We start from the raw sequence: 19809 nt of genomic DNA on the forward strand, positions 1-19809 counted from the left end.
TTTTTTTTTTTCAGATAAGCACTGAGCTACCGCGGCGGCTTGATTAGAGAAAGAACGTACAGCTGTGGGTGCCTGCACGGACTCGATGCGCTGGTTAAGCTGTGTATGCGGGGGTGAAATTCGCATGTTCAGATGCCTCCGACACTTTATTCGCTCCCTCCCAAACGTACACAAATTTCTTCGTTGCGAAGCAAGCTGTCGCAGCTTGCCACAACGATAAAATCTGATGGCCTGAAGAGTTTTCAGTGCAATGTTGCACGTACTTTCTAGCTTGGAAATGCGTCCCGCCTTCACAATAAAGTAGCTTTTTTTTTTCAGACTTTCTCCGCCGGAGATATCGAATGTATAGGAATCCTAAAAAAATAAAGCATTCGCACCTCAGTTTTTATACGTAGGATGTATTGCCTCACAAAGACGCGTTAACGCGCATAACATGCGGGCGCGAAAACGTACGACATTATACGAAAACAATGTGTGGGATCTTGCAATAACCCCATGGTCCAGAGAGATTGCTAGCCCTTCCAAAACTAATAGAACACGGGAATAACTTAATTGAACACGTAACAAAAGCAGTAATGTGCGTGTGGTTCTTCGAGTGCGCTTAGTACGCCACGGCATGAGCAATCGAGGTTTTTAGATGAAGCGCAATGAGTGCCCATGGCCGCGATTTACCTGCACATTAATGAACGTGCTTTTTCGCGACTGGAATACACGCTTGAGGAACACAGGCATAGGCTCGCTCAAAAAACATTACCTTCTCTATTACGTTGCTCAAGTATGCGTCTACATATATTCACGCACAACCGGAGAGTTAATAAATGCACTAAATCGTCTTCTAATTTTGATCAGAGGCAACAAGAATGTGGTCCGTATCTCAATGTAAACGCAATTCACCTAGAAAGCTTTGTGAAAAATCAGCGCAGAAAGCGCAAGCTGTGCACTGAATGGCTTGCTGACACACGATACCTCACATGGCATTTGCTGTTACTAAAACGTTGGGACAGAGTAAAGAAAAAATAGAAAAGCGAAAAGCTGGAACGCACCTAGTTCTGGCACGCATTGTAGTTTCTTTGCATAGTGGACAGCATAGCGTAAGAACGCATCGTCATTCCACTTTTCAAACGAAGCGCAGCCGTTTTATCTCAACGCAGGGCCGCGGTTTCGTTTTCTGTACCTACCAACATGGAGGACTTAGTTCTCGGAGCGCCGAGAGATGGCGCTGCGCATTTCGCATATCGCATACCAGACAGGGCACCTTTGGTAGGCGCCCGCCCGTTAGAAAGGGAAGGCTACATCATCATCATCATCGTAAATAATACAGCCGCTAACACGGTGAACGTGCAAAGTAGGGGACTTCTTGACGCATCACAGACGAAAAAGCTTTCCAGTTCTACGTCAAAAATTACATCTCGCCCCATGAGAGCCCGAAAACGGACGTTCGGGAAAATGTGCAAAGGCTATTGGGGAGGGGGAGGGCGGCCTCCCCCCCTTAGGACCGCCACTGCATGTAACTCGCATGCACGTACGTCTCGCATGTAGCGCATACAAGTTTTATGACGGTGGAACGAGTCACTGACCCGTAAACGCAGCGGCATGTTCAGAGCAACGCAAGTGCGGCAGTAGTTTATCGCTCAAAGTTTGGAAGGTTTGCGACAAAACACATGATGAGAAGGACATCTTGATACACAAACTAAATACAAGCTAAACTGCATTGGTTTTCACCCAGCAACTCATTTCCTTTCACTTTCGTCGCATTTCACTGAACTTATGTTACATTAGTCTGACCGTGATATCAATGCTCGGACTGTGTTTCTTATTGGCAAGCTGTAACATTGCAAGCTACAACGATTACATATGTTGGCACGGAAGCGACCAAACAACGAACAGATACGGGGCGTCCATGAAGAGCAATGTTGGCGGCGAAACGAAAGTGGTCCAGAGCAAGTGCGTCTCTGGATCGTTCGGTGGTGGTGAAAAACATTTATGGGCAATTAAATTTTTACAGAAAGGTGATTGGGGTAGGACCTTATTGGCCCTTTCCCCTCAAAGTACTAGGTGGAGCCCCTATTCTGGGGCCCCATTGGCAAGCAACGCCGCCCGCGTCCGTTGAACCAAGGTCTTTTTGCTCTTTAGGTCTTTGACAGCCGAGCAGCGCCGCCTCCCAGTCCTCTCTGGTGGGGTTGGGGTTGGGGGGATAGATGGGTTAGATTGACACGCCCAAACCATGTGGAAGGTTTCAGCCACCTCCCCACAGAACTGGCACGCGCCATCAAAGGATGTATTGAAATGTTTAAGCACCGCCGGGCGCAGTACAGTGTTAGTGAGAATTTTGATGAGGAGGCGCTCGTCAGCGCGATCCAGACCCTTACAAGGGGCCGGGTAGCGCCGGTGCTCCTCCTTGTAGTAATCGGTGATTTGTTTGAATGTAATGGCCAGATTGTCTGATTGGGAGTACCCTTCCAAGGACTGGGAGATAGCCCGGGGAGAGAGTGCGCGGGCGGCCTGATCGGCCTGTTCGTTTCCCTGGAGTCCCTGGTGACCGGGGGCCCAAATCAGGTTGCGTGGAGTTGGATCTTCAGATCGACAGCTATATTCCAGTATGCGCCGGGCAAGCGGGGGAGCCCAGCCCAACTCGTAGTTCCGACAGGCCCCTCGCGAGTCGGTGATGATGTGTTTTGACTTCGGATTCGTGAGAGCCAGAGCAATGGCAATCTCCTCCGCGTGTGTTGCGCTGTAGGCTTTGAAAGTGAGCCCGTTAACTGTGTTTGTGTTGCGTACGACTGCGGCCGTGTACCACCCCCCGTGGTGTGGGCCGGCAACGTCCACGTAATACAAATGTTCTTGGTTACCATAGTATCGCGCCGAACGCTTCCGCGCGCGCCTGGCGACGACCGCTATGGTCTTCTCTCGACATGTTGCGGGAAGAGGTCAGACCCGGAGGGCGCGTCTCCAGGGTTCTGGCACTCTCTCCCTTTCCTCATTGTGCTAGTCGTGTTTGATGTGTAGCCGGTCCAAGAGGCGGCGACCGGACGTGGTCTGTGCAAGACGCGTGTATTGGTTGACTGAGTGGGCTTATCGAAGCTCCCGGAATGTGTTCACCACGCCCAAGACCAGAAGTCTCTGGTTGGACGTGGTGACCGGGAGATCGAGAGCCCGCTTGATGACTTTCCGCAGGATGACCTCCAGTTGGTGATCATCGTGTTTGCGCAGGTGCAAGTAGGGAGTTGAGTAGAGGATTCTACTGGTTACGAAAGCATGGGCAAGCCGCAGTGCATCCTTGCTTAATAATCCGCCCCGCTTGTTGGAGACCCGGCGGACCATTCGGCCCACCTGGTCTCCCACCCTGCCAAGTTTGGCTAGGGTGGTGTCGACTCTGCGTTGGTGGTGTATGAAGAGGCCAAGGACGCGGATCTCCTTGGCCTCCCGGATCGGTCCCGAGGGGAGACTGATGCGAAGCGGAATTGTGTCCCGAGAGGAGGGACGTAAGTTCACAAATTCTGATTTAGCTGGGGCGCACTGGAGTCCGCAGTAGGCCGCGTAGTCGTCGACTAGGGTCGCCGCTGCTTGCAGGCAGGACTCCATGTGGCCCAGGTTACCTTGCGTGGCCCAGATTGTAATGTCATCCGCATAAAGAGCCTGATGTATCCCGGGCAGAGAAGACAATTTGGAGGGAAGGCGAAGCATTGCCAAATTGAAGAGCAGGGGAGATAGGACCGCGCCTTGAGGTGTTCCCCTCGAGCCGATGGTGTATGGCCCGTGTTCCGCATCTTGTATGCGTATATAGGCTTGACGGTCTGTAAGAAATTGACTTATGTAATGGAATGTTGTGTGGCCGCAATTGGGGTTACTGAGGTGGTCCAGGATAACTTCATGTTTGACGTTGTCGAATGCGCCTTTAAGATCCAAGGCCAGGACCACCTTGTCGTTGTGGGGAAATATTCGACAGGATCTAAAATGTCGTGGTGCAGCTGCAGAAGTATATCCTGTGCTGACTTGTGAGAACGAAAACCGAACATGGTGTCCGCGAAAATGTGCTGTGTTTCGAGATAACCGGAGAGTCTGTCGCGCACCATCGTCTCCATCACCTTGCCGACACAAGACGTGAGGGAGATGGGCCGAAGGTTTTCCACATGGATAGGTTTGCCGGCCTTCGGGATGAAGGTCACGAGAGCCGATTTCCAATCGAGAGGGAGAGGAGTCTCTCCGTCCCAAATGCTATTGCTATTGATGTATTTGAGGGATCGTTCGGCGCTCCTCCGAAGTCACCTCCAGAAGTGCTTTTTCTTTGCATGATCTGTACTGCATGAACACAGCGCGGCCTTGTACTACACAATACTTCATGCTTACATCTGTTCTCAAATCCAAAGAAGAGAATAATAAAGACGGCAATTTTCTGTCAAGTGGGTTCCGGAAGAAATTTTTTATTCACTTGGGGACATTTTTTTCTCAGGAGACATTTTTTCCAGGGATGTATGTTCCGGGGACGTTTCTTCCTACACCCCTATTTGATATGCGCAGCATCTTGCTGCGATGAGTTATCTGTCTGAAAAGAAACACCGTCATGCGCAGTCGATCCACGTGGCTCCGAAGGCAGTCGATCATAACAGTACTAGTTTAGTACTACCCTGCATTGCCCTGTCAGTATGCAAAGTGCACGAACTATGCGGAGAAATTACGTGCAGTCAACTCTGCTTACAAAGCCCGTGTAAAACGACAGATTTGATTACGTATCTAGTCTGTCAAAACAACGGCGTTACACAGAACCGTTTGAGAAATCAAATACCCACGCTACGTTCAGAAAACTGAATGCTCTTCCTCACACCCTCCCCGTACCGATCCCCTGGACCTGTTAGCGCGATATCTCAGGCGGTGGCAGAGAATAGGGAATAATAACCACTGCTTAACCCTGGTAGAAAGAGGTCGGGCAGATGGTTTTTGATAATCACAAAGTTAACAGGGAAGGAAAAAGCCTCCGGATGTCTGCCAACGTTACGACAAGAGTACCTGTCTTCGTCTAGCCAAAGCGTTCATAATTGGCGAGGTTTAAATACGGTCTGCACTCCGAGCAGGAAAGCCCCGTGACGAATAAGAGGGTTCAATTGGGAAGGACGATCTTGTGTAGGCATCATGGCTGCTAAAGCCGGTTATCCGCCTGACATGCAAAAGTGTGAAAAGAAAAAGGCCAGCTCAGCACAAAGGAATCTTGGGGTGTGGAGCGCGGAGAGATAGAAGCATGGGCTTGAAAAGCTGCGCGTTCAGCTGCCACAGGTGCCTTGCATGACTGGCTGCATTGGCCTGGAATACACCGATAAAGGAATTAGGCCGCATGACGGAACCAAATACCGAGAGAAAAAAAATGAAGGAAGTAAAGAAAACCTGAGAGTGAGTTAAGAGAAAGCATGAAAGGAAAGGGGGCGGGGGGGGGGAGGGGGAGAAATGACGAAATCAATGGTTCCTGTGAAATAACAGCGAGATATGCAGGACATAGTCTAAGGATAAATTGATCAAAGAGAGATAAAAAACGGTGCTGAAAAGAAAGAATTTCATTGAGAGGGTGGTGCGGGGGACGGACATTGGCGTTGGAACGGCGAGACTGCTTCTAAAACTGAAAACAAAAATGAGCAGCGACGCGCCAGTCGGCATCCGAAAGGGACGCAGAGCTGGGACTGGATTACCGGCGAAAGCATGGCCAGACAGGTGCAGCTGACGCGGATGAGCGGCGTAGATCAGAATCTGAAACTATACGACCAGGCTATTTTTTTGGCCTAGCGACAAGGGCCCTCCGAATGTCGTCACGCCCGCCGTTAAGGGCATTTAAGATGTGCACGGGTTACAATGCACCAAGCAATAGGCGGGATTTTTGCATTACCGCTTGCCCTGTTGTGACAGCTCGACTCGCCCCTTCGGGAGCCTCACGCGGAATTCCATTGTAAGCTTTCCCGCAAAGCGTAGTTCACCAATAAGAGACAGCGGAGGTCCCACGGAGATAGTTATGAATGCTAAAAGACGAATGCCATGGGTGTAGGCATTAAATTTATAACATATTAAAGCAAAGAAAAGGATAGAAAAAAAACCGTTTTCGAGTTGCGAGTGTGCTAGGCAGGTCGCCGGCCTTTTTGTTCCCAGCACGCGTGATGTGAAAAAGCCACCTTGTGGAATTTCGCACGAGGTCAACCCTAATGGCCTCGGAATGCAATATATGTCCTCGCGATATAAATGAGGGCGAAGAAAGAGAACAGGCCTTTTTCTTCACTCTTGGAACGGATAATCTGCCTAGATAATGTCGTTTAACCCCGGTCGAATTTGTGAAAGTCGGAGCGGTATACCTACGGACTATTCGGGGATTTCCCAATATTCCCAAATCCTCGAATACAAATATCAAACATGTTCGATTCGTTTTCTAATATTCGCACACCCGTGGTGATAACCGCTCCAAAATTACGCGCAATAAATAGCCTAACTGCTTGCAAAAAGAGAGTGGCTTTTAAGATTATGCATTAACGCTATCCAAATAAGATAGACGTCTTTATGAGGGCAAAACAAACACTACAGGGATGTACCTTTCCTGGCTGCGGGCAAGTGATTGCGTCCAGCACATAGGCTTGCCACCAAGCGTGCATGCTATAGATCAAAGGGGCCCTGAAAAGGGCGTTCGAGGTTGCCGATAATACCCTTGCATTATGTAGAGTACAGGCCACCGAGGGATATTTGGACGGGACATAGCTTCCACAAAACGCATTCTTGCTGAAGGATCTTTAACATCCTAGGCATACGGCAATTTTATTGGGAACCCCTTCAAGGCAAAAACATTTGCTGTACTGAGATTTCAGCACACCTTAAAGAACCTCAGTACTTGAAACTGTTCCAAAGCCCCCCCACCACAGCCTCCCTAACAGCCCACAGCGTAGCTTATCACAACCATCGGAGTAGCTATTGGCAGCATGATACAATGCCTCAATAGCAGAAAAACAAGTCAGCATCGTATGAACACAGCACAACATTTATTGGTATCGTAACTGGCCGGTTCTTTATAATATTAAAACTTCGGCCTCAGCGCCAGTTTCTAGCCTTGCTGTCAGACATGCTGCGATGCGCCTTTGCCACAGCACTGTGTTGCGGGCAGTCGGTGGGCACCTGTGCGGCGAGTGATGAATATTGTCAAGAAAATCAAGAGTAGCACTTGCCCTTTGACTGCATGAAACGATGCATCAGGAGATACTTGACTGAGTTAATCCAGGCTTTTTTAGAACTCTTGTCAGCTTCCCGTTGTCTTGTATCCGCGTTAGTCTGCTAGAAGCTGGTCTGCACCCGCAAGCTCTTCGTGGCGTCTGGCCGTGAAGCATGATGTTGGAGTCATCCCCACTCCAGTTGGGCACCGGCAGAGGCTTCCGTTAATCACGGCTGCTGCAGCGGCTCCTCGGTGGCTCTCGTGACTGCCGCGCGGCGCCCGCGATGGTGCCACTGCTGGAGGGATGCGTGGCTTTCAGCGGTCGAGGCCTGGACAGCTGGCGGGCAGAGAAGTCCCTCGACTGGCCGCTCTCCGCTCCTGCAGAATTCTGGCCGAAGTCTTCAGCCGCGCCGTCGTTAAGCTTCCAACCCATGGCCCGCAGTTCGACAATCTCGAGGATCTTCATTCGCGCGGCGTCGCTAAGCCCACCGTTGCGGCACTCGCTGCGCAGGAGGCCGAATAACCTATCCAGCTGCTGTTTAAAGGTATTTTCCAACCTGGCGCCCCTTTCCTTGAACAGGTTGCAGATGTTATCGATTTGGTACGCACCAGGTTCATCGACGAAGGCGCCGAACTCCGCAGGCACAGCTTGATGTCTGTCCGGCAGCATGGTTCTGTCGAATCGATTCCCGAGGGGTGGCGGCACAGCGGCTGAACCGAAGCGTGGACGCAGATTTCGCAGACGCTGGAGCTTACGCATGCCTTGACTGCTTCTTGGAGCCGCCTTGGGGCAGAGTGCCATCTTCGAATATCGTAGCGTACAAGCGGGAACACCGTGACACAATCTGGACGAGCCGCACGTACTGATGCGCGAACAGCACTAAGAAGAAAAAGACGCGACCTGCAAGCGAGTGTTCTACGCCTTCTGCCACCAGGGCGGGAATGCTATGTCCCCATTGGCCAAGGCTGCTGCATGCGTTGTCATTGGTTCTCTTCGTCCAAGCCCCCCTTATCTCTGCCAAGCAACGGCAATTCATTCTACGCCCCAAATCACGTGACTCATACGGCGAGAGCATGGACCTTATAGTGACCTAGATTGCGACTAACACAGCGCCGACACCCATTCAAAGTATAGGTCACCTCAGTACCGTGGCAGTGCTGGGAAAAAACGCGTACGTCTCTTGCTGCAAGCAATCTACCATGCATAATTAAGTCATGGTATCAGAATTTCCTCTCTGATTTGTCTCCGGACCGAGCAGATATCTGCCCAAATGTTGCATTTAAAGATAAACTATACTCGGGGACAACTTTCTGTGACTGTGCAATGCAAGGTACGAGGGCGAGGCTTCCACACGCGCGCTCTAATAATGTTCTCGCCAGGGACAGAGACAGACATTTAAGCTGGCGGCGCGAACACGGAGCTTCCACTGCATAGCCACAGGAAGCTTTCCCAGAGTATAGTGGCCGAGAATAATCGAATCGCTTGTAGCCACTAAACAAACATATGCTTCTTTCCGTCGAGTGCGGTCTTTCTCGAGTTCTAATCTATCATTCCTGTGTTCACGTTCTAATGCACCGCCCTTTCTGCGCTGATAATTATTCGATGCAAATGCTCAAGACGCGTGGAAACAACAGACAAAAAAAATGAGGCCGTTATACCGCTACAAGGGGAACCGAAAAAAATATGCTCCCCTAGATGCCTATATTCTTAACTTCGCCATTTTACACATACAACGAGTACGAAGACTTAATATCCTAGAATTCGTCCGCAATTGTATCGACAGAACCAAGCGAGCTTGCGCATGTGGCTATGAAGTGTTCTTTTCTGCATTAGTGCATGTGCGAAAAGGTAGTTATTAAGGTGCGACCATTGCGCTCGCCAAGGTTGCCAACGAATATCGGCAGATCTCTAAAACAAACTCGCCACGCGAATTCAGTTCGCCATTAAATAAGGTGCCTCGATGCGCGCATTGCACCCAACTGCAGTGCAGGGTGAGGACAACCGCGTCGTCTGCTACGGCGTCCGCCATTTTGAACCCACTCATTACGGATCCACACGGGGTACCGCGCAGCTGGATGTAGAGTTCATTGCAAAAGAAAAAAAAAAAGGGGGGAGGGGGGCATCCTGCGTTAAGAAAGTGATGAAAGCGCCGAAATGAGCTTTGTGGTTAAAGTGATCATTGATTCATGCTTTGTAAGCTTTCATTGCCAATATGCAGTTGACGGCTGTGTTTATCGACAACAGAACAACACGCCTTTGTCAGCTTCGTCAAGACGTTTTCGCTGCCGGCTTAATAATGAATTTGATCAGAAAGCAGCGAGTAGTATCGGTGCACACGAAGATGTGGCATGACAGACCCTGAATTCAAATCGTGTTCTCCGTCACCGACTAGACAGTTACACAGTATGCAGGCTTCCGCGCCGTGTAGATAGCTGAGATGGTGACGTCATGTTATGGCGTTGCTCATGTAATGTTAAACGGTCAGTTCAGCGGTGACGTAAACTGCAGCGAAGGTGTCAATTTTTCGTTCGATTTCACATTACCCGAAATGTATACTGCTTTTTAAGTGGAAAAAAGGATTTAAATAGCTTAACATTCTTTCTTTGCTTGCCTCGAGAGAAGGAAACTGGTGGTGCCACTCCACAAAGATATGTGGCTGTAACCGGCCACCGCTATCAGTTGCGGGGAAGTCCTTTCTCGCCGTAATCTTGGAAGGTGACATCTCTGACTTTCTCTGGAATGTAGGTGTCGCTGAGTCACCTTCCGCCTTAGTCCGTTAATGCGAACGCAAGTCCCGAACAGTGCAGAAGGGCGGAAGTGGTCAATTTTCTTGAACGAATGCAGCTATTTGATGGGAGCCGGAAAAAAATGTCCCCAGATAAAACACGTCCCGATTTCCGAAGTAAGAAAAAATGTCCCAAATGGGTGACATCAAACGTATCGTAAACCGCAATCTTTGAGCATGCGGCCGCCTTGCATGTGTGCATGCATGCAACTCGCATTCATGTACGGCTCTCGTGAGGCGGATACAAGTTGTTTGAAGGTGGAACGAGTCACTGACCCGTAAACGCAACGGCATGGTCAGAGCAACGCAAGTGTGGACGTGGTTTATCGCTCCACGTTTGGAAGGTTTGCAACAAAACACATGATGAGAATGACATCTTGATACACAAACTAAATACAAGCTAAATTGCATTGGTTTTCACCCAGCAAGTATTTTCATTTTACTGTCGTGGCATTTCACTGATTTTATGTTACATCCTCATTCTCACCGGGATATCAAGGCTCGGACTGCGTTTCTTATTGGCAAGCTGTAACATTGCAAGCTACAACGATTACATATGTTGGCACGGAAGCGACTAAAGAACGCACAGATACGGGGCGTCCATGAAGAACAACGATGGCGGCGAAACGGAAGTGGTCCAGAGCAAGTGCGTCTCTGGATCGTTCGGCGCTTCTGCAAAGTCACCTGGAGAAGTGCTTTTCCTTTGCATGACCTGTACTGCATGACCGTGGCGCAGTCTTGTACTACAAAATACTTCATGCTTACATCTATTCTCAAATCCAAAGAACCTAGTAAAGAGGGCAATTGTCTGCCAAGTGGGTTATGAAAGGAATTTTTTCATTCACTTGGGGACATTTTTACCTTGACCGTGCTTCCTCGGGAGACCTTTTTTCCAGTGAGATATGTCCCGGGGACGTTTCTTCCTACACCCCTATTTGACATGCGCAGGAGCTTGCAGCGATATGAGTTTTCTGTGTGAAAAGAAACCCCGTCATGCGCAGTCGCTCCACGTGGCTCCGAAGGCCGTCAATCATAACAGTGCTAATTTAGTAGGACCCTTGCATAGCCCTGTCAGCATGCAAAGCGTGCGAATTATGCGGAAAAATTAGGCGCAGGCTACCCTGCTTGGAAATCACGTGTAAAACGACACATTCGATTACGTAACTAGGCTGTCAAAAGAACGGCGTTGCACAGAGCCGTAGAAAAAATCAAATACCCGCACTATTTTTCGGAAAATTGAATGCTCTTCCTCACACCTTCCCCATTGACCGATCGATCCCCTTGGACCTGTTAGCGCGATCATTTCAGGCGGTGGCAGAGAATGGGGAATAACCACTGCTTAACCCTGGTACAGAGAGGCCCGACCGATGGTTCTCAGTAATCACAAAGTTAACAGGGAAAGAAAAAGCCTCAGGATGCCTGTCAACGTTTCGACAAGGGGACTTGGCTTCGTCTCGCGAAAGCGTTCATCATTTGCGAGGTTTAAATACGGTTTTCACTCCCAGCAGGAAAACCCAGTGATGGGTAAGAGGGTTGTATTGGGAAGGCTGATCTCGTTTAGGCATGATGGCTGCTGATGCCGGTTATCTGCCTGACATGCAAAACTGTGGAAAGAAAAAGCCCAGCTCAGCAGGGAAGGAATCCCGGGTGTGGACACATAGCGAGCATGGGCTTGAAAAGCTGTGCGTGTTCAGATGCGACAGGTGGCTTGCATGACTGCCTACATTGGTCTGAAATACACCGATAAAGGAATTAGGCAGCATGACGGAACCAAATGACGAGAAAAAAAATGAAGAAAAGAAAACCTGGGTGTGAGTTCAGAGAAAGCATGAACGGAAAAGGGGGGGGGGGGGGGGGAGAATGACGAAATAAAGGGTTCCTGAGAAATGCCAGCAAGAAACGGAGGATATAATTTATTTATTTGCTTATTTACAATGCCCCTAAGGGCCCTCGTGCGAGGGTATTATATAAAGGGGGGGGGGGGGGGGGGTGATACAAGCATGAGAATACGGCACAGGCATTTGAAACAAAATACATGTAATAACGAAGTATGAAATAAAGCTAGTAATGTACACAAATAACACGATAAACAACGCAGAATAAAATACTCAGTAAATTCACATAATACAACAAAAATACAAAATCTGTTATTCCATGGTTTACTTTAACGAATTCTCAAACGATTGTAAGTAAACCTCAGTACCTCTGTGTGATGGCAAGTTATTCCAGTCTATTATAGTGCGAGGAATGAATAATTTCGCGTAAAGCGATGAACGGCATGTTATGCGTTTTATTTTGTTATCGTGGTCGCGGCGAGCAAAGACTGCAGGGTGTGGCAAAAAGAAGTCGTCGTGGAGGATGGGATGGGGCAGCCGGAAAAAATGACCCCAGAAAAAATGTCCCCGGAAGATACGTACCCGGAAAAAACGTCCCTATTTGCGAAGTAGGAAAAATGTGGCCAGATGGGTGACATCAAATGTATCGCAAGCAGCCGTAATTTGATCATCTGGCCGCCTCGCATGTGTACATGCATGCTACTCGCATGCACGTACGGCTCGCATGAGGCGGAGACAATTTGTTTGCGGGTAGAACGAGTCATTGACCCGTAAACGCAACGGCATGGTCAGAGCTACGCAAGTGTGGCAGTGATTTATAGCTCAACGCTTGGAAGGTTTGCAACAAAACACGTGATGAGAAGGGCATCTCGATACACAAGCTAAATACAGCCAAATATCGTGGATTGCAGAAAGCAAATGCAAAAAATATATATCTGTCATCAGATCATAACGAAGGCACTCGACATCATGACCGAAGTTCCTTGCGGTGCATCGCGTTTGTAGGTACAAGGACTGCGCGTGTCCTCTAGACTATCATCGAGCTATCACATGACGCCGACGCAATATCCCGGGGGTGGTAGTTCAGCGCCTGTGCACTGCACCTGGAGAAAGCAGCTTCGCGCTTGCACCAGCTCTTGCAACTTAGCAGACGTGTTGTAACGTTATGCAGAGCGCTAAAGGTTGGATTCTTTTCCCAGCATTAATGTAATGCTCTACTTAATTTCAGAATGGAGACCATCAAGTCGAGCAAAGGAGACGTGAAGGACAAAAAGATATTGCCTCTGGCATCCGCCAGAAGAAATTTTTTTTCTTCACAGGGGCGCATTTTTTCCTAGACGGTGCATCCTCAGGCGACCTTTTTTCCAGGGATTTTTTTTCCGGGCATGTATGTTCCGGGGACGTTTTTTCCAGGGACGTTTATTCCTACACCCGGTGAGATGGTGATACAGCTTGTGAAGTAGGTTAGGCGAGCGAAATGGCGTCGACATGATAGTGGTTCCAACTCCGCGGGTTGTTTTAATGCTGTGACACTGGTGAAGCGTGAATAGTCTGAAAAGATGAAGCGAGAACCACGGTTTTGCAGGGATTCAATCTTGTATATGATGTATCCTTGTTGAGGGTCCCATATGGCAGAAGCGTACTCAACTTCCGGGTGGAGTAGCGTGATGTAAGCAAGTTTTTTTAAGTGTGAAGGCGCGTGTTCGAGATTACGCCTAAGAAGGCCGAGTGCGCGATTTGCTGATGCAAAGATTGTGTTAATATGGTAATGCCAAGTTAGGTCCGACTGAAAGTGAACTCCTAGGTACTTGGAAGTTGTTGTAAGTTCTACTCTAACGTTATTGAGGAAGTAGGTTGTAGCAATTCGAGTGGAACGGTTAGTAAACGAAATTAACTTTGTTTTAGATGCATTTAGAGACACAAGCCAGGAGGAGCACCAAGCCGTTACAGCGTCAAGATCAGTTTGAAAGGAATTGAAATTGAAATTGAACTTTAATCCGTCGAGGTGGAAAGGGACTCGAACAAAAGTGAAAACATATCACTTGACGTGGTTCCAGCCCCCATTTACAAGGCATACAGCAGTTGCACATTTACATGTATAGCAGCATAGTCACGAGAACATACACACATAGAAAGTGAGTCAAGACCTTCTTGTCTGAAAAGAAAAAATCGCATTTTACACAACAATAAGATATCCCCATCACATCAAGACCAGCATAATACACCTGAGAAAAGAAAAACATCATTATACAATTATAGCGAGCATAACCATCACTCTTGTTGTGTAAAAAAATTCTTCAGAGTTTGGGTGCAAACACTTCGGATATTAATATCGTGTTTATGGAGATCATTTAACAAGGTTGGAAGTGAATATTCGAGCATTTGACGGCTGATGGTTGTGCGTATGAATGACGGCAGAAAGGACGAAGTGGCCAATTTCCTTGAACGAATGCTTGATATGCGCAGCATCCTGCTGCAATATGAGTTTTCTGTCTGAAAAGAAGCACCGTCATGCGCAGTCGCTCCGAGTGGCTCCGAAGGCAGTCAATCATAACAGTGCTAACTTATTTCTACCCTGCATAGTCCTGTCAGCACGCAAAGTACGCGAATTATGCGAAGACATTGCGCGCAGGCTACCGTGCTTACAAATACCGCGTGAAATGACACATTCAATTACGTAACTACGCGGTCAAAACAACGCTGTTACACAGAACCGTGGGAGAAATCAAGTACCCGCACTGCGTTCAGAAAATTGAATGCTCTTCCTCACACCCTCCCCCTTGACGGATCCACCTGGACCTGTTAGCGCGATACCTAAGGCGGCGGCAGTGAATGGGGAATAATAACCACTGCTTAACCCTGGTACAGAGAGGTCCGGCCGATGGTTCTCAGTAATCACAAAGTTAACAGGGAAAGAAAAAGCCTCAGGATGCCTGTCAACGTTTCGACAAGGGGACTTGGCTTCGTCTCGCGAAAGCGTTCATCATTTGCGAGGTTTAAATACGGTCTTCACTCCCAGCAGGAAGACCCAGTGACGGGTAAGAGGGTTGTATTGGGAGGGCTGATCTTGTCTAGACGTGATGGCTGCTGAAGCTGGTTATCCGCTTGGCATGCAAAACTGTGAAAAGAAAAAGGCCAGCTCAGCAGGAAGCAATCTCGGGGTGTGGACACATGGCGAGCATGGGCTTGAAAAGCTGTGCGTTCAGCTGCCACTGGTGGCTTGCATGACTCACTGCATTGGCCTGAAATACACCGATAAAGGAATTAGGCAGCACGACGGAAAAAGATACCGGGAAAAAAATGAAGGAAGAAAAGAAAACCTGGGAGTGAGTTCAGAGAAAGCATGAAAGAAAAAAGGAAGGGGGGGGGGAGAGAAATGAGGAAACCAAAGGTTCCTGAGAAGCGACAGCAAGAACAGCAGGATGCAAGAAAGGATAAATTGATCAAAGAGAGATAAAAAACAGTGCAGAAAAGAAATAATTTCATTGAGAGGGTGGTGCGGGGGACGCACATTGGCGTTGGAACGGCGAGACTGCTTCTAAAACTGAAAACAAAAATCGCCAGCGACGCGCCAGTCGGCATCCGAAAGGGACGCAGGGCTGGGACTGGATTACCGACGAAAGGGCGGGCAGACAGGTGCAGCTGACGCGGATGCGCGGCGAAGATCGGAATCTGAAACTATGCGACCAGGCTATGCGCATTAAGAAAATTCTCGCTGGAGGATATTTGTGAAGCGGCGTCCTCTAACATCCTAAGCATACGGGAACTCTATCGGGAGCCCGTTCAAAGCAAACACATTTGCTGTACTAGGATTTCGGCACACATTAAAGAACCTCACTATTCGAAAGCGCCCTACCACAGAGTCCCTCACAACCCCCACCGTAGCGTTAACGCCATTGATGCCCATCAACCTCGTACACCCACTGGAAAGCAAAATATGGGAGGTCCCCCTTGTGTTTTTCAGCAGACAATACCCAAGCTAGGAGCAGCTATTGGTAGCATTATGAAATGCGCCAATAGCAGAAAAACAAGGCAGCATCGTATGCACACAGAAGAACATGTTTTGGTATTGCAGTTACAGCGAGAAAATGTACAGGATCTTCAAACTTCAGCGTCAGAGCCAGATTTAGCCTTGCTGTCAGACATGCTGTGATGAGCCTTCACCTCCACACGGTGTTGATGGAAGTCAGGTGCCTGTGCGGCGAGTAATGAGTCTGCTCGCGAAAATCACGATTGTTTCTAGCACTTGGTCTTTGAATGCATGACACGATGGAGCAGGAGGTACTTGACTGAGTTGATCCAGGCTTTTTGAGAAGTCTTGTCAGCTTCCGGTTGGCTTCTATCCGCGTTAGTCAAGCTGGTCTCCATCCACAAGCTCTTCTTGGCGTCTGGCCGTGACGCATGATGTTAGATTAATCGCCACTCCAATAGGACACCGGTAGAGGCTTCCGTTAATCACGGCTGCTGCCGCGGCTCCTCGGTGGCTCTCTTGGCTGCCGCAGCGGCGCCCTCGACGGTGGCACTGCCGGAGGGATGGCTCTCAGCGGTCGAGGCCCGGACAACTGGCGGGCAGACAAGCTCCTCGACTGGCCGCTCTCCGCTCCTGCAGAATTCTGGCTGAAGTCTTCTGCCGCACCGTCGTTAAGCTTCCATCCCATGGCCCGCAGTTCGACAACGTCGAGGATCTTCATTCGTACTTCGTCGCTAAGCCCATCAATGCGGCATTCGTTCCGCAGGAGGCCGAATAACCTGTCCACCTGCTGTTTGAATACAATTTCCAACTTGGCGCCCCTTTCCTTGAACAGGTTGCAGATATTATCTATTTGGTACGCACCACGTTCATTGATGAATGCGCCGAACTCCGCAGGCACAGCTTGATGCCTGTCCGGCAGTATGGTTCCGTCGAATCGATTCCCGAAGGGTGGCGGCACAGCGACTGGACCGAAGCGTGGACGGAGAGGTCGAGGACGCTGGAGCGTACGCATGCCTTGACAGCTCCTTGCAGCCGACTTGGGGCAGGGTGCCATCTTCGAATATCGTAGCGTACGGGCGGGAACACCGTGACACAATCTGGACAAGCCGCACGTACTGATGCGCGAACAGCAGGAAGGAGCAAAAGACGCGACCTGCAAGCGAGTGTTCTATGCCTTCTCCCACCAGGGCGAGAATGCTATGACCCCATTGCGCAAGGCTGCTGCATGCGTTGTCATTGGCTCTCTTCGTCCAAGCTTCGTCCGCCTTCTCTCTGCCAACCAGCGACAGCTCATTCTCCGCCCCATATCACGTGACTGATAGGGTGGGAGCCGCGATCTTCTCGTGACCTAGATTGTGACTGACAGGGCGGCGACTACCAGTTAAAGTAGGTCACCCTAGCCATAGTACTGTGGCAGTACCACAATCACGTGACTGATGCGATAGACGTCTTGATGACGGGTAAACAAACACAATAGGGACGTGCCCCTCCTGGCTTCGGTCAAGTGACTGCGTCCAGCACATACGCTTGTGACCATGCGTGCATGCTACAGTTCTTTTAAACGGTCGCTGAAAAGGGGTTTTGAGGTTGCCTTATAATACGCTTGCATTATGTAGAGTACAGGCCACCACCTAGCGTTCATCCCGCGTACTGGACCTCAAAAGCGAACCGATCATTTACAATCTAAGCCGCCGCGGTGGCTCAGTGGTTATGGTGCTCGGCTGCTGACCCGAAAGTCGCGGGTTCGATCTCGGCCGCAGCGGTTGAATTTCTTTGGAGGAAAAATTCTAGAGGCCCGTGTACTGTGCGATGTCAGTGCACGTTAAAGAACCCCAGGTGGTCGAAATTTCCGGAGCCCTCCACTACTTCGTCTCTCATAGCCTTAGTCGCTTTGGGACATTAAACCCCATAAACCAACCAACCATTTACAATATAATTTTAAGAATTCGCGCCTCGCATGACACGATGGAGCAGGAGGTACTTGATTGAGTTCATCCAAGCTTTTTGAGAAGTCTTGTCAGCTTCCGGTTGTCTTCTATCCCCGTTAGTCAAGCTGGTCTCCATCCACAAGCTCTTCGTGGCGTCTGGCCGTGAAGCATGATATTAGATTAATCCCCACTCCAATAGGGCACCGGTAGAGGCTTGCGTTAATCACGGCTGCTGCCGCGGCTCCTCGGTGGCTCCCTTTGCTGCCGCAGCGGCGCCCGCGCTGGTGGCACTGCCGGAGGAATGGCTCTCAGCGGTCGAGGCCTGGACAGGTGGCGGGCAGAGAAGCTCCTCGACTGGCCACTCTCCGCTCCTGCAGAATTCTGGCCGAAGTCTTCAGCCGCGCCGTCCTTAAGCTTCCATCCCATGGCCCGCAGTTCAACAACCTCGAGGATCTTCATTCGTACGGCGTCGCTAAGCCCACCGTTGCGGCACTCGTTGCGCAGGAGGCCGAATAACCTCTCCACCTGCTGTTTGAAGGAATTTTCCAAACTGGCGCCCCTTTCCTTGAACAGGTTGCAGATGTTGTCAATTTGGTACGCACCAGGTTCATCGACGAAGGCGCCGAACTCCGCAGGCACAGCTTGGTGCCTGTCCGGCAGCATGGATCCGTCGAATCGATTCCCGAGGGGTGCTTGCACAGCGACTGAACCGAAGCGCGGACGGAGAGGTCGAGGACGCTGGAGCGTACGCATACCTTGACTGCTCCTGTCAGCCGTCTCGGGGCAGAGTGCCATCTTCAAATATCGAAGCGTACGGGCTGAGAACACCGTGACACAATCTGGACGTGCTGCTACACGAATAGCACGAACAAGCGAAATGCCCGACTTTTAAGCACGCGTTCTACGCCTTCTGCCACCAGGGCGGGAGCGCTATGACCCCATTGGCCAAGGCTGCTGCATGGTTTGTCATTGGCTCTCGTCGTCCAAGCCCGCCTTCACCCTGCCAATCAGCGGCAACTCAGTCCCCGCCCAAAATCACGTGACTCATACGGCGGAGGCCGCGATCTTATCGTGACCTAGATTGTGAGTAACAAAGCAGCGACCCCGCAGTCAAAGTAGGTCACCCTAGTGCCGTGGCAGTGGTGAGATAAAGCGCCTACGTTTCTTGGTAGGAGCCGTGATCTCATAGTGACCCATATTGTGACTAACAAACCAGCGACTCCCCAGTCAAAGTAGGTCACCCTAGTGCTGTGGCAGTGGTGAGATAAAGCGCCTATATTTCTTGGTAGGAGCCGTGATCTCATAGTGACCTACATTGTGACTAACACGGCGGCGACCCACGCCCAGTTAAAGTAGGTCACCCCATGAGGAATAAAGATATAGCATCAAAGTTTTCTCTCTTATTTGTCTCTCGACCAGGCATATTTCTGCCCAAATGTTACATTCCAAGATGGACTATACTCGGGGACAACTTTCTGTCACTATTCAGTGGAAGGTACGAGGGCGAGGCTTCCACACTCGCGCTCTTATAATGCCCTCACCACAGAGAGAGATATACATTTAAGCACGGCCGCGCGAACTCGCAGCTTCCACTGGCCACAGGAAGCTGTCGCCGAGTATAGCACCTGAGTATAATCGAATCGCTTGTACCCACTATACAAACATATGATTCTCGCCTTCGAATGCTGTCTTTCCCGTGTTCTAATCTGTGATTCCAAAGTTCCCATTTTAATTCACCGCCCTTTCTGCGCTGATAATTATTCGATGCGAACGAAGACGCGTGGAAACGACAGACAAAAAATGAGGCCGTTAACCGCTAGAAGGGGGGACCGAAACAAATGCTCGCCTGGATGCCTATATTCTTAAATTCGCCATTTCACACGTAAAAAAAGCATGAAAACTTAATATCTTTAAAATTTGCCCGCAAGAGAAGCGACAGAACCAATTGAGCTTGCGCATGTGGTTATGATGTGCTCTTTGCTGCATTAGTGCACGTGCGAATAGCTAATTAATAAGTTGCGACCATTGCGCTCTCCAAGCTTTTCAAAGAATATGGGTAGAACTGTAAAAAATACTCGACACGAGAATGCAGTTCGCCCTTAAATAGGGTGCTTCGATG

Source organism: Amblyomma mixtum, chromosome 4 (genome assembly GCF_055824585.1).
Source record: "Amblyomma mixtum isolate Tamu chromosome 4, ASM5582458v1, whole genome shotgun sequence".
NCBI classification, from domain to species: domain Eukaryota; kingdom Metazoa; phylum Arthropoda; class Arachnida; order Ixodida; family Ixodidae; genus Amblyomma; species Amblyomma mixtum.